The 16,856-nt window shown below is 40.3% G+C and overlaps 1 protein-coding gene and 1 pseudogene across 1 annotated transcript in view; both read right to left on the bottom strand.

The window, feature by feature from the left end:
- LOC122681734 overlaps positions 1-3,253 on the bottom strand; it is a 31,605-nt pseudogene extending 28,352 nt beyond the window's left edge.
- LOC122682162 (putative ankyrin repeat domain-containing protein 19) overlaps positions 1-16,856 on the bottom strand; it is a 224,115-nt gene that overhangs the window by 107,663 nt on the left and 99,596 nt on the right. The window lies entirely within an intron of this gene.

The following is a 16,856-nucleotide window of genomic DNA, read 5'->3' on the forward strand; positions in this document are numbered from 1 at the left end:
ATAGTGTCAGGTGCAGGCAGACAGTTCCACAGGGATGGAGGCAGTAGAAGAAGGAAATAGCCAGAAGTAAAAGAAATACATAGACCTTTAGAGATTATTTTTCAAGCTATGGAACATGATCAATCAATGAGGAAGAAGGATATTTTTCACTATGACCACTCATGTGTTCACATTTCTCATTAGCTATGTGTAAGGAAAAATATTCAACATGGTGTCTACTATCCAAACAATGGAAAGAGATCCCATTTACTGCCTTCGGTGTATTTCAGAAATCAATGTCCAAATTTAATTCGTACATTTTGGCAACATACCTTTCCTTAGTTCTCTACTTATACTCCTGTCCAGCTCCCGCCACATCTGAAATAAGTCAAATATTATTTATGTTTAAGATGAACAAGAGATACTATCATAGGAATGACATCAAACTTACTAAATGTGACTTTTAAATAATACTTTTAGACACTAGACCTAACCTCAAGATTATGTCAGTAGAAAAAAAAGTTACATAAATAAAAGAACATGAATTCCTACTTATTCTCCTTATAGATAACACAGCATATTTATGGAATGCTATTTAGATTAACTGATAAAAAGTACAATGAGTATCAGTCTGTCGAGTACACATAATGTGAAAGAATGAGGGAATGACCCATAATCCTAGGAACGACCCACAAGATTCCTATCTTCTCCCCTAACAGCTCCTGCCCTACATATGTACTGAGACCTTTATTTTGATTTCTAGGTTGAGGATTGTGTTCAAATGGAGGAAGTAGTCTGAAGTCAAATATTAAGAACGAGAGCACATCTGTGGTTTTCTTTAAAGTTTTCCATTTAACGAAAAGATAGAAAGTTGAGAAAATTTACACACAAGAAACAGTGTACCAGCAAGTTTCAATTCTGAAGATATTTAGCGAGAGGGATTCTCTCGTAAGTGTTAGTTTCCGAACTATGTCCCATAGACGGGGAAGGTCCCACAGGGGTCACTGCAGGGTTGAGGAACAGAGAAGTCACTGCTGCAGGGCCTCTGGCCGCTCTTCAGCTACAAGGCTCTATGCTTGTCTCCGTTTATGTAACACGGTTCCCTGCAGGAGTTTTCTTTTTTAAAAGAAAGGTTCCTTTCTTTGGGAAAAAAAGAATCTTTTTGTAAGGTATGAGAGTCATTGATTTAGTCAAAGTTCCTAATTCTACAAAAGAAGTAACAAAGGCCATGTCCTTCTGACTGAGTCCAGAGTCCTAGGCCAGCTATGTTCTTAGATTAAGAAAAAACACATAGATTTTTAAATATAGCATAGACAAAATGAACATGTAAAACCTTGTTATACAGTTGAATAATGCTTGTGGTGTGACATGACTTTTGAAGTAAATTATGTGTTTTAAATGCATGAACAAGAATAAATCAATATCAAATCCTATTTGTGGCAGTAGATACAGGTAATTTAGAAAGCATACATATTTTTTAAACAGAGGACAGGGAACTTGAAGGAGAGAATCTTTAGCTGAATCAAGCAGGACAAAAGTGAAGAGATTCAACCTTAAAAGGATGTTCACTTCCTCTAGATAGAACCTGGCTTGCTAAAATGACTCAGCAATGAATTATCCACATTTTGGGTTACTGAGGACAAAATTTAAAACACACAACAGATCTCTCTTTACTGTTTAGCATACTTCTATCCAGGCTCTCATCATTAGTGGGTATATACAAAAAGCATGAGTGTAAACTCAACTATAACCTAAATCCGGTCAGAAGTTGCAGTTGAACTTCATTTCCTCAGCCTGAAGTTTCAAGGGGAGCATCCGCTACCCTCCTCAGGAGAAGCAAGATTTACCTAACGGGTGAGTTTGGGAGAAGGAACTAAGAAGTGCTTGCTTGGTTCCCAATCTCTTCTTTGAAAAGATGTATGTGCCCACAGCACCGTGAACTTGGGTCTGCGGTAGGCAGCCCACCCCTGGGATGGGGGTAAAGCCTTTGCTTCCTCCTCTTAGGCCTGTGTCTGCGTGGGCAGGTCTCTGACTTGGGATGAAGTGTTTGGAGGCCCGCTGTGACTGCACAGCTAAAGCACGCCCTCCAGGTTCATGGCTCCCAAGTACTACGACCCAACGTAGCCCCAGTGCTGTCGAAGAAACCTTAGATTGCTCTTCTGTGATGGCAAGAAGCCAAATGAGAAAACAGGTTGAGATTGCATTTAACAAGGGCTGCTTTTCTCTGCATCATCAACATCATGGAAACACCATCAAAAACCATAAACTCGTGTGCACTGACTGAAATGGATATTTTAATCACAATGATTACACAATGAAAACTAGCTGCAGTTTAAAGACTCCCCTTCATTGCTATCTCAGTCATCATTCATCCAGGTGAAGTCATGACAGAGACAAAAGTGAGCTTCATTTACAAGTTTTAAATATTTGATTTAACTACAAACTTAGAAACATTCTACAACTGCTCAGCAAGATATGTTTTAGACATTTAAATCAAAATTCTGTCAGTAAAATAGCAATTAAAGATGTACTCTTGTATAAGAAAGTAACAAAAAATGTTAACCTAAAACCCAAAATTAATCTTTTGATTACTACAAGTTTGTTTAATTCATAAAAATGACTTATCTAGGATTTCTTCAAATGAAACACATCCATATGTCATTAGTGTTTAGATGCCAGTCAGTCACTTATGGTTAGGGGTAGAAAAACTGTGGTGGGAGCAGCAGAGCCTGGAAATGATTATGAACCACTGCCAAAGTGAAATCAATTAAAAAGTTAATCAAACATCTGAAAGTACACTTTCGGTTACTAGACAGTAAGATGTCATTTCTAAAGTAGAATTTCAATGCAGGTTTTAAACAAATTTAAGAATTTAAAAAGTATCTCTTATAAACAAGAGATCTAGCACAAAAAAATCATTAAATGTCTCCTTGATTATCACAGTTGATTATGGTTTTACTTAGTACGCATAAATCAAAAAAACAACTCAGAAGTTCACCAAATTAAAAATAAGGATCATTTATATCAGAAATCTGAAACCCAGTGAAAAAAATAGAACAGAACTAACCTTGGTCAAGAAAGTCTCCACGCTGCCATTTGAACGGCGTGGAATTCAGGTAGAAAACCCTACGTTCGCTCCTGAAATAAGATTTGCATTGAACCCTGAGGTAGGATTGAAATTTCCAACAGAAGAGGGCTCCAGGACTGACCTGCTGCTGAGAGTGCTGAGTAAAGATCTCTTCTGCTGTTTCTCCACCTCAAGTTCGGTGCTCATCTCTGCCAGCCTCTCATTATTCCTGGGGAAGATGGAAAACACCAATTTCATTCATGTTTCTCTGTGTGACTTGCATTTTGTAAGTTGCCGCACATAAATGGAATCCCCATCACCCTGTGTGAGCACTGGAAGCAGAGAGCAGACCTGCTGTAAACAGTGACAGCTCTGACCTTGTTCTAAAGAAGCTCACGTGTGTCTGGGGCTCCTCAGGTAACAAGTCACAGCTGGGAGAGGAGAGAAAGGGCGTCAGAGAGAAAGGGAGGCGGGCTCACAGTGACACCTGCCGCCTCTGGGACACGCCTGCCCCCAGGAAACAGGGATGAAGAAACACGCCATCCCACAAATCCATTTTCAAGCGTTTCCTTTCACCATTCTTATATATACCTTCCACTCATGACAGTGAAGAAATTAAGCACTTGGCTCTGAGGAATCACCTAGAGCCACAACCTTGAGGGCAATGGGTGACAAAAGGGCTAAAACAGCCCCAGGAACAATGACAAGTATGCTCTGCTTTTCCAAAGTTCATTTTATGTTACTTCATTTCTACGAAGGGCCTACATCAGCACCTGTATCTCATAATCAAAACAAAGAAAAAAATCTGAAGAGAATTTTTGGTTTCATTTCAAAAGGCAAAAAGTCAAAACAGCGTTCAGTGTATGTTTTTACAATGAGAGGCATCGCGCTCCCCAAGCAGGGAGACCGGTCCCAGCGACCTCCTTCCCCGGAAGCCACACCCCACACCCCAGCATCAAGTCCCACAGCCCTGAACCCTCTCTGGGAGCACCTGGGCTTCCCTTGAGCATGCTTATTTTGGGCATCGACTAGCGGAATGCGTCCTCGGGTCCCTGCTCCTTTGCTGTGCTCTCTGGGCTTGTGAAAGGTGTCCTAGGAGTGCTCTGCTTTCAGAGGCGGGGAAGCCTGGACTCGGCTGCAGGTGGGATCTGCCCTTTCCAGCCTCCATACAAACCCTCACTCAGGTCACCATGCCAGCGTCAGCCACTCTGGGAATTACCCTGCCTTTCACCCCTGTGTGAATCTTCCCTGATTTCACAAGCATGCTTTTACTTAGTGTAGGAAAACTTACAAGGATATCTTATAACTCATTTTTCTTAGGATGCCCTCTAGCAGTGACTGACTAGCTAGCTTCACTTCCTACTAATCTCAGGAACCTGGCTCTATAAAAACTAGGCTTCAGAGACAAATTAATGGACTAAATTTATCTTCTGTGATTCTGTGTTTTGACTTACATGTCTAGTTCATTTTCCAATGACTTTCTAACTTTTAGTTCCTCTAAGTAGAGTTTCTTATATTTTTCCATCTCTGCTTTCTTATAATCTTGTAAAGTTTCCGTCCTGGATAGTTCAGATTCCAAGTCTTTAATTCTGAGTTCCATCTGACTTCTTACGGAAGCAATATGCGCCTCTCGGAACTGCTCTGAGATTTCTTGACATGCTGCTCGTGTCTAAGTCAAATTTAAAAAGATACATTTTTTAAATGATTATAACCTGAATAATGATATTTGTTCCATTTAGTTTTGAGTCAGGAATTTAGAGAGTGATTTTAAATGTGAAAATAAGAAAAGAGGAACTTTAAAATAATCATCGTCAATGTGACATGAATTAAATCTGAATTATAAAATAAACGTGGAATCAATGTTATAGTAGTACTTAAGGAACCGGATGATTCAAAGACTAAGAGGATGAAGTGAAAATTTAGAAACTGAACAAGACAAGAATAATTCAAGAGGATGGTACCAGTTCTAAACCACATATTTGTTTTCCCCCCTCATAGTCTTGTGTATACCAATTGGTCTTATAAGTAAAAGGATTCTCTAGGGAGAAGCATTCTGAAAGATCAATTTAGTGATAACTGTGATGGAAACTGAAATATTTACAAGGAGAAACAAGTGTGCCCCTCCTTCCAGAAATCTACAGAACACACTGCTCTAAGGGAAGCAGAGGAAACACATAAGCTGTATCCATCCAAAATGTAATTTACACTGAGGTGAATTCAAGCACATGACAGATCAACAAATTAACCTGCAAAAATAGGTTGACTTCTTTCCATTTCTCTACGAGGTCCCGTCTCACTCTTTCTTCAATCTCCCGTTTATACTGCTCAACTTGAGGGTATTCTATCATCTTCAGTTCCATATGACTTCTGAGTTTCACTACTTCTTGCTCCAACTTCTTGTTCTCTTTCTCTAGTTTCTCGCACTTCCTTTGCCATCCTTTCATTGATAACAACTCCCGTTGAAGAACTTGATATGTTGCATCCAGGTGCAGACACTGTGAACACGCAGCTCCCAGCTCTGCTGGAAGACGATCAGTCTGCAAGAATAAAACAACACCATTTAGTTCTGAGGAAAGTGGACTGAGCACAGCCTCGCTCAAACCGAGGATCAAATATATACCATGGTATCTGTATTGGAGAATGTAGGGCCTGGAATAACTCAGAGAATCAAGAAAGAAGTTCAAACCACCAAGAGTCACAAAATATACTCTTCACTATCATCTTAGTCTCACAACATTTGCACTTGATTTTACACTCTTTTATTGTTCTACAGTAATACTTTTCTATCTTTCCTCTGTAGAATGACTGCAAGCCACCTCCTAGTAGAATGTCTCTTACCCCTTTCTCCCATCTTATCCCATGGTTTTTAAAGAAGTTTGAGGTATCCTGTATTGAGTTATCTAGGGCCGAGTTAGTAAATGTCTCCCAAAAGAAGATTGTGAAAATAAGACTCTAATGGTTAAATCTTGTAAATGTGGATTCTAATCCAATAAGCCTTTTCCTGAACTACAAACAGTTTTTGCTAATTTGAACTGCATTCCAAAGAGAAATGATTCACAAGGTTAAAGAAAGGTTAAAGAAATCCCATCTCCTAAGAGTTTAGTGAGATGATCCATACATTTTTCTGAACAACAAAAAAATGCCTCATTCTTGTAACCCTTTCTTACTTTCCACAGAATAAGAGACATACCAAACAAAAGAAAGAAAAAATATTTACTGGAATATCAGTGACACTGAATTGGAAAGAACTTTCCTTTAGACAGAATGATTACTTGGTAAGTCGACGTGATTGGAGCTCGTGGTTTTCAAACATGTCTCCAAATTCTTTGACACTTTTCTCATGAAATTCCCTCTCCTTAAGTATGCGTTAGTCCCAGTAACTGATTCCTCCTGGACAGAGTCTGGGGAAACTGCTGTGTGAGTTTTAAAGCTAAATAGCTTCTGAATGTTGCTCTGTGGGGAAGCCAACTCTTAGACTCAGTCAACACGCTGTGAAGAAGCACAGCCCACACACAGAGCACGTGTCAGTGTCCCCACTGACCGCCCCCACCTAATGGCCCCTCCAAAAGCCAGCTCCAACACCAGACGTGCGCACGGGGAAGTCTTCAGATGACTCTGGTCCCCACCTTCACGACATCCCGGCTGATGCAACTGGAGAAGAAATGAGCGGGGCTCACTCACTGAGCCTTGCGCCAGCGCAGACTTGTGAACAAAGGAAATGCTGTTCTGAGTCACTGGGCTTTGAGGTGGTTTCTAATGCAGTTTGTTACCAATAAATAACTGGCACAGACACTGATATTAAACATGGGGTTCAGTTCAGTTCAGTCGCTCAGTTACGTCTGACTCTTTGTGACCCCATGGACTGCAGCACGCCAGGCTTCCCTGGCCACCATCAACTCCCAGAACTTGCACAACTCGTGTCCGTCGAGTCGGTGATGCCCCCAAGTTAGGTACTGCTGTTAAAAAAGAGCTGAAACATGTGAGAATGCCTTTGAACCTGGAGGTAGGTTGCACTTGAATGGATGCAGAGAAAGAAATGAAAACCCAATGGGCTTCATCACATTGTACACAGAAGCCTGATGGTCCTTGAAGATGCTGCCGATGATGGCTTCTAGGCAAGAGAAGAAACGGACACTGAAACATGGGAGGCGGAGACTCTTGCTCTAAAGCAGCTGAAAGTAAATCAATGAGAGGGATAAGCTATCAGAACAATTTAAAAGTGCTATTAAATATAAAGGAACCAAGACTCACTGCGTTCAATATCTGTATCCCCTTTACAGCATCTCCACATGTCCAATTGTCACAGGACGCTAAAGGACAGAAATGGCTTCTGGGCTAAGATCAAATCTAGGGTGCTGCCAGGAAAACACAGTCTAAAGGTAAAACCTGTAGACTGTAAGTGTAAGACCCTGGAAAGACTTAAGGTGGTGCCTCAGATTCCTTAAAGGATCTTAAGAGGAAAAGAACGCTAAAAGTGTCATCCTGCAAAGTTTCACAGGAAGCCCAAGGTGCAGGGCTTCCTTCAGAAAAGATTTTGGAGGGTAGCTTTTCCAATGGCGTGAACCCCAATCAAATTCACAGGACAGAAACACAAACTTTAAATGACACAATGGACCAGCTAGACCTAATTGATATCTATAGGACATTTCACCCCAAAACAATCAACTTCACCTTTTTCTCAAGTGCACACGGAACCTTCTCCAGAATAGATCACATCCTGGGCCATAAATCTGGTCTTGGAAAATTCAAAAAAATTGAAATCATTCCAGTCATCTTTTCTGACCACAGTGCAGTAAGATTAGATCTCAATTACAGGAAAAAAATTGTTAAAAATTCAAACACATGGAGGCTAAATAACACACTTCTGAATAACCAACAAATCATAGAAGAAATCAAAAAAGAAATCAAAATATGTATAGAAATGAATGAAAATGAAAACACAACAACCCAAAACCTATGGGACACTGTAAAAGCAGTGCTAAGGGGAAAGTTCATAGCATTACAGGCTTACATCAAGAAACAAGAAAAAAGCCAAATAAATAACCTAACTCTACACCTAAAGCAATTAGAGAAGGAAGAAATGAAGAACCCCAGGGTTAGCAGAAGGAAAGAAATCTTAAAAATCAGGGCAGAAATAAATGCAAAAGAAACTAAAGAGACCATAGCAAAAATCAACAAAGCTAAAAGCTGGTTTTTTGAAAAAATAAACAAAATTGACAAACCATTAGCAAGACTCATTAAGAAGCAAAGAGAGAAGAACCAAATTAACAAAATTAGAAATGAAAATGGAGAGATCACAACAGACAACACTGAAATACAAAGGATCATAAGAGACTACTACCAGCAGCTCTATGCCAATAAAATGGACAACTTGGATGAAATGGACAAATTCTTAGAAAAGTATAACTTTCCAAAACTGAACCAGGAAGAAATAGAAGATCTTAACAGACCCATCACAGGCAAGGAAATCGAAAGTGTAATCAAAAATCTTCCAGCAAACAAAAGCCCAGGACCAGATGGCTTCACAGCTGAATTCTACCAAAAATTTAGAGAAGAGCTAACACCTACCTTACTCAAACTCTTCCAGAAAATTGCAGAAGAAGGTAAACTTCCAAACTCATTCTATGAGGCCACCATCACCCTAATTCCAAAACCAGACAAAGATGCCACAAAAAAAGAAAACTACAGGCCAATATCACTGATGAACATAGATGCAAAAATCCTTAACAAAACTCTAGCAAACAGAATCCAACAACATATTAAAAAAATCATACACCACGACCAAGTGGGCTTTATCCCAGGAATGCAAGGATTCTTCAATATCCGCAAATCAATCAACGTAATACACCACATTAACAAATTGAAAGATAAAAACCATATGATTATCTCAATAGATGCAGAGAAAGCCTTTGACAAAATTCAACACTCATTTATGATTAAAACTCTCCAAAAAGCAGGAATAGAAGGAACATACCTCAACATTATAAAAGCCATATATGACAAACCCACAGCAAGCATCACCCTCAATGGTGAAAAATTGAAAGCATTCCCCCTGAAATCAGGAACAAGACAAGGGTGCCCACTGTCACCACTACTGTTCAACATAGTGTTGGAAGTTCTGGCCACAGCAATCAGAGCAGAAAAAGAAGTAAAAGGAATCCAGATAGGAAAAGAAGAAGTGAAACTCTCACTGTTTGCAGATGACATCATCCTCTACATAGAAAACCCTAAAGACTCTACCAGAAAATTACTAGAACTAATCAATGAATATAGTAAAGTTGCAGGATATAAAATTAACACACAGAAATCCCTTGCATTCCTATATACTAACAATGAAAAAACAGAAAGAGAAATTAAGGAAACAATACCATTCACCATTGCAACAAAAAGAACAAAATACTTAGGAGTATATCTACCTAAAGAAACAAAAGACCTATACATAGAAAACTATAAAACACTGATGAAAGAAATCAAAGAGGACACAAACAGATGGAGAAACATACCGTGTTCATGGATTGGAAGAATCAATATTGTCAAAATGGCTATTCTACCCAAAGCAATCTATAGATTCAATGCAATCCCTATCAAGCTACCAACGGTATTTTTCACAGAACTAGACCAAAGAATTTCACAATTTGTATGGAAATACAAAAAACCTCGAATAGCCAAAGTAATCTTGAGAAAGAAGAATGGAACTGGAGGAATCAACCTGCCTGACTTCAGACTCTACTACAAAGCCACAGTCATCAAGACAGTATGGTACTGGCACAAAGACAGAAATATAGATCAATGGAACAGAATAGAAAGCCCAGAGATAAATCCACGAACCTATGGACACCTTATCTTTGACAAAGGAGGCAAGGATATACAATGGAAAAAAGACAACCTCTTTAACAAGTGGTGCTGGGAAAACTGGTCAACCACTTGTAAAAGAATGAAACTAGAACACTTTCTAACACCATACACAAAAATAAACTCAAAATGGATTAAAGATCTAAATGTAAGACCAGAAACTATAAAACTCCTAGAGGAGAACATAGGCAAAACACTCTCTGACATAAATCACAGCAAGATCCTCTATGACCCACCTCCCAGAATATTGGAAATAAAAGCAAAACTAAACAAATGGGATCTAATGAAACTTAAAAGCTTTTGCACTACAAAGGAAACTATAAGTAAGGTGAAAAGACAGCCGTCAGATTGGGAGAAAATAATAGCAAATGAAGAAACAGACAAAGGATTAATCTCAAAAATATACAAGCAACTCCTGAAGCTCAATTCCAGAAAAATAAATGACCCAATCAAAAAATGGGCCAAAGAACTAAACAGACATTTCTCCAAAGAAGACATACAGATGGCTAACAAACACATGAAAAGGTGCTCAACATCACTCATTATTAGAGAAATGCAAATCAAAACCACAATGAGGTACCATTACACGCCAGTCAGGATGGCTGCTATCCAAAAGACTACAAGCAATAAATGCTGGAGAGGGTGGGGAGAAAAGGGAACCCTCTTACACTGTTGGTGGGAATGCAAACTAGTACAGCCACTATGGAAAACAGTGTGGAGATTCCTTAAAAAACTGGAAATAGAACTGCCATATGACCCAGCAATCCCACTTTTGGGCATACACACTGAGGAAACCAGATCTGAAAGAGACACGTGCACCCCAATGTTCATTGCAGCACTGTTTATAATAGCCAGGACATGGAAGCAACCTAGATGCCCATCAGCAGATGAATGGATAAGGAAGCTGTGGTACATATACACCATGGAATATTACTCAGCTGTCAAAAAGAATTCATTTGAATCAGTCCTAATGAGATGGATGAAACTGGAGCCCATTATACAGAGTGAAGTAAGCCAGAAAGATAAAGAACATTACAGCATACTAAGACATATATATGGAATTTAGAAAGATGGTAATGATAACCCTATATGCAAAACAGAAAAAGAGACACAGAAATACAGAACAGACTTTTGAACTCTGTGGGAGAATGTGAGGGTGGGATGTTTCAAAAGAACAGCATGTGTACTATCTATGGTGAAACAGATCACCAGCCCAGGTGGGATGCATGAGACAAGTGCTCGGGCCTGGTGCACTGGGAAGACCCAGAGGAGTCGGGTGAAGAGGGAGGTGGGAGGGGGGATCGGGATGGGGAATAAGTGTAAATCTATGGCTGATTCATATCAATGTATGACAAAACCCACTGAAATGTTGTGAAGTAATTAGCCTCCAACTAATAGAAAAATTTAAAAAAAAAAAAAAAAAAAATTCACAGGACACTAAGAGCTTTAAAGAGAACCTTGGCAGCAAAAACACTGCTTGTTTGTTTGACCTAACAGAGACCAAGTGTGAGCCGCCCACTCATGTCTGCCTCTGTGCCCCATAGACTGAAGCCCACCAGGCTCTTCTGTCCATGGGATTCTCTGGGAAAGAACACTGGAGTGGGTTGCCATTTCCTTCTCCAGGGGATAGGGCTTCCCTGATAGCTCCGTTGGTAAAGTATCTGCCTGCGGTACAGGAGATTCTGGTTTGATCCCTGGGTCGGGAAGATCCTCTGGAGAAGGGATAGGCTACCCACTCCAGTATTCTTGGGCTTCCCTTGTGGCTCAGTTGGTAAAGAATCTGCCCACAATGCAGAAGACCTGACTTCCACTTTCACTTTCTCCGGGGGCTCTTCCCAACCCAGGGATCAAACCTGGGTCTCCTGCATTGCAGGCAGATTCTTTACTGTCTGAGACACCAGGGAAGTCCAACCGAGAGACCAAGACATACAAAATGAGAAGAGGCCTGGGGATTTTCTTAGAAGTTCAATAAAGAGGAATCTGGCTCAGGAACTATGAGTCACCTACAGACAGAGGGCATTTCTTATGAAAAGGACAGCACAGAGCTCAGACTGCAAGCACAGAAATAAAAAAATAATATTATCTTTCATGAGTTCACGAGGGATAAGCATTTGTAGTCAACGGAGTTTATAAACCTGATATCAGTAAGGACAGATTTCAAAATGAATGACTTTGCTTCAAACAGCTTAAAATGATTTTTCATCATTTCATCATTTTTCTGGAATTTAAACTGGCAACATGTATTTGTTAAATAGAGAGGTTTTTACACATAAAATTGACCATCTGGTGATGTCCATGTATAGACTCACCTACTGTGTTATTGGAAGAGGGTGTTTGCTATGACCAGTGTGTTCTCTTGGCAAAAATCTGCTTGCCTTTGCCCTGCTTCATTTTGTACTCCAAGGCCAAACTTGCCTGTTATGCCACATATCTCTTGAGTTCCTACTTTGCATTCCAGTCCTCTATGATAAAAAGTACACTTTTTTTTTCCCACGTTAGTTCTAGAAGGTCTTGTGGGTCATCATAGAACTGCTCAACTTCAGCTAAAGAGTTCTAAAGGACAGAATGGAGAGATAAGAAAGCCTTCCTCAGCGATCAATGCAAAGAAACAGAGGAAAACAACAGACTGGGAAAGACTGGAGATCTCGTCAAGTAAATTAGAGATACCAAGGGAACATTTCATGAGAAGATGGGCCAATTAAGGACAGAAATGGTATGAACCTAACAGAAAGCAGAAGATATTAAAAAGAGGTGGCAAGAACACAAAAGAACTGTACAAAAAAGATCTTCATGACCCAGATAACCATGATGGTGTGATCACTCACCTAGAGACAGACATTCTGGAGTGCAAAGTCAGGTGGGCCTTAAGAAATGAGCAAAGATAGTGAAGGTAATGGAATTCCAGTTGAGCTCTTTCAAACCTAAAAGATGATGCTGTGAAAGGGCCGCACTCAATATGCCAGCAAATGTGGAAAACTCAGCAGTGGCCACAGGACTGCAAAAGGTCAGTTTTCATTCCAATCCCAAAGAATGCTCAAACCACCGCACAATTGCACTCATCTCACACACTAATAAAGTAATGCTCAAAATTCTCCAAGCAAGGCTTCAGCAATACGTGAACGGTGAACTTCCAGATGTTCAAGCTGGTTTTAGAAAAGGCAGAGGAACCAGAGATCAAATTGCCAACATCGGCTGGATCATAGAAAAAGCAAGAGAGTTTCAGAAAAACATCTATTTCTGCTTTATTGACTATGCCAAAGCCTTTGACTGTGTGGATCACAATAAACTGTGGAATATTCTGAAAGAGATGGGAATACCAGACCACCTGACCTACCTCTTGAGAAACCTATACACAGGTCAGGAAGCAACAGTTAGAACTGGACATGGAACAACAGAATAGTTCCAAATAGGAAAAGGAGTACATCAAGACTGTACACTGTGACCCTGCTTATTTAACTTAAATGCAGAGTATATCATGAGAAACGCTGGGCTGGAAGAGGAACAAGCTGGACTCAAGATTGCTGGAAGAAATATCAATAACCTCAGATATGCAGATGACACCACCCTTCTTACAGAAAGTGAGGAGGAACTAAAAAGCCTCTTGATGAAAGTGAAAGAGGAGAGTGCAAAAATTGGCTTAAAGCTCAACATTCAGAAAACTAAGATCATGGCATCTGGTCCCATCACTTCATGGGAAATAGACAGGGAAACAGTGGAAAGTGTCAGACTTTATATTTGGGGGGCTCCAAAATCACTGCAGATGCTGATTGCAGCCATGAAATGAAAAGACGCTTACTCCTTGGAAGGAAAGTTATGGCCAACCTAGATAGCATATATAAAAGCAGAGACATTACTTTACCAAGAAGGTCCATCTAAGTCAAGGCTATGGTTTCTCCAGTGGTCATGTATGGATGTGAGAGGTGGACTGTGAAGAAAGCTGAGCACCGAAAAATTGATGCTTTTGAACTGTGGTGTTGGAGAAGACTCTTGAGAGTCCCTTGGACTGCAAGGAGATCCAACCAGCCCATCCTAAAGGAGAACAGTCCTGGGTGTTCATTGGAAGGACTGATGCTGAAGCTGAAACTCCAATACTTTGGCTACCTCATGCGAAGAGTTGACTCACTGGAAAAGACCCTGATGCTGGGAAGGACAGAAGATGAGATGGCTGGATGGCATCACTGACTCGATGGACGTGAATTTGAGTAAACTCCAGGAGCTGGTGATGGACAGGGAGGCCTGGCATGCTGCGATTCATGGGGTCGCAAAGAGTCAGATACGACTGAGAGACTGAACTGAACCTTCTCATGGGGTAAGCATTATGACAGATGACATCAGAAACCCCAGATGTTCCTCTCCTTACCCCAACTGACTGCTCTACAAATACTATGACACCCACCAGATTATTTTCTCTACCAAAATGTTCTAGAAAAAAAAAATTATCCCTGGGAGTTTAGAGCACTACTGAAAAACTAAGACATTTAAATTAATCGCTATATTCTGAAATTTGCTTGCATGACTTCTACATGCATGAATTATCACTTGGGAAGGGAAATATGAAAGTCTAGATTTTAGTAGAACCTCATTTAGATAGGTTACAAGTACAAACAGGATAAGCTACTTCTATTCTGTTTGTTAAACAGCTAAAAGCAAATGACTGTTTCAATTCAGTTCCTTGGAAGAAAAAGGGAGAAAGAGCAAGAGTAAACCTGTAGGGAAATGATCATGAATGAAAGCCACAAACACACTAAACAGAAAGCCATGATCAAACATGCTCACAACAGAGGCAGAGAGAGATGGACTTAAAGAATAGACACTGAAGGAAAGCATTCTGCAAGGAAAAATTAGGTTAACAGTAAAAAAAAGCAAAAAAAATGGGGGAGGAAAAGAAAGCAGAGAGAGACATTCCTAGTCAAGTACAAACTTAAGGGAATAAAATAAGCATAATAAGGCTTGTGGAAAAACACGCACAAATAAAATGTATATACAATAGATCAGTAATACATCAGTATTCTTAAGGATATACTATGAACAAAGCCTCTGTTTTATATGCTTTTATTAATATATAAATTACGCATCTATACTGTTCTGCAAATTTTATGAAAATATCAACATACGTTGTCTATAAAACATATACTTAAGACAGAGGCTTTTGTTCATAATATATCCCTAATATAGCGATCTGTATTACTCCAAAACTTTTGCTTATAAATACTACCGTATTAAAGTTGAATATTGCCACTGTAAAAAGTGTCATTTGATTAGCCACACATGGTCATCTGTCACTACCTGAATGTTGTAAAGTATTACTTGAGAGAGAGAAAAATTGATTAAGAAATATTCCTAACTATTCACTGGGAAAAAGAACTGGTAATCAAAATTCTGAGGAGAATGTATGGCTTGAAAAGAAACATTTAATGGAACAGAAGATGGGGCAAAAAAGGTCAAAAATTTTCACCTAAATTTCTCATCTCACAACCAGTGGACAGTGAAAAAAATACTGTAACCTTTCACTTTTCACATATTTCTTATTTATTTCCTTGTTATGCAGGACCCCCTTCCTCAACATAACACAACTGAACTATATTACCTGTAACATTACATAGGATATGGTTTGTCTCTTCATTTATTCACATTCAATAACTATTAACACGGTTCTTACACTCGAGACCTATGCTACCTGCTCCAGGAGATGCACAACTGTTTCCTGAACCCCACTAGCTTACACTGACACGGGGCTCTAAGATGAACACTTAAATCACAATAACACAAAAGGTCTGAAATCTGAAGGCTTAGAATGTGACACAGGACACGGGGTAGGTCTTTTTAAAAATACAATAGAAAAAAAAATCCCGAGTTGCACTTTTATCTCACGGTTATTAAAAGTCTCTGCTTCTATGAAGGGAAAGTCGATCAGTCGTGTCCGAATCTTTGCAACTCCATGGACTCTATGGTCCATGGAATTCTCCAAGCCAGAATACTGGAGTGGGCAGCTGTTCTCCAGGGGATCTTCCCAACCCAGGAATTGAACCCATGTCTCCTACATTACAGGTGAATTCTTTACCGACTGAGCTACAGGAGATAGGATCATTCTGGAATTCTATTAACAGTAAGCTAAAGAAAATAGAGCAGAAAGCCTCTTCATCACAAGAGGCAGAATGGTGTAGGGGTTAAAGACACGGGCTTTGGACCTATGGGCTTACATCCCAGTCCTACCACTTCAGCCTTTCAACCTTGAACAGACGACCTGAACTTTCAAACCCTCAGTTTCGCCATTGTTGAAATGGGGCAATGGTCTCCATCTCTGAGGCTGCTGAGGACTCATACTTGTGTCATTTGCCCGGGGCCTGGTACCTAGCCTCCTTGAATGTGAGTGGCTTTCACTGTCATGGAGACAGAGCAGTAGCACTGACTGCATCCTACTGGATGCCAAGCACACAGTGGGTCTCCTTTTATAGCAGCCAAGCTGAGGCTGAGGGGTAGCAGGCACAGGGTAACATGGATAGAGGTCACTGCCTACAGGACAGCTTATGGGCTCTAAGGTGACACCCCCGAGGCCGAGGCCCCATCACTGAACTGGCTGTGTAGAATTAGGCAGTCACTTCACTTCTCTGGACCTTTGTGTCCTACTCTGTCACTGCCCAAGCTGTGTGGAGTATGAAATGAGACACCACACATAAAATACTTGGCCCAGGGCCTAAGGATGGTGGTGATGGTCATGCTTTTCCCTGTTGCCCTTACCACAACTCTTCCTACCCCTTCTCACCATGTTCTGCCCAGCGCTTTAGTCCTGGGGCCACTGCTGTGGAGCATCTGGGCAAATTTGCTTTCCCTTCTCCAAGTCCTGGGCTCAGTTCTGGGCTCAATGCCAGTCTGTACCAGCCTCAAGACACTGCCCATTGCAGCATTCCCTCACATCTCTGTTGCTTCAGGTCTCAGTTCACAATCAGAGATTCCTTCC

This window comes from Cervus elaphus, chromosome 23, assembly GCF_910594005.1.
Source record: "Cervus elaphus chromosome 23, mCerEla1.1, whole genome shotgun sequence".
Taxonomy (NCBI): domain Eukaryota; kingdom Metazoa; phylum Chordata; class Mammalia; order Artiodactyla; family Cervidae; genus Cervus; species Cervus elaphus.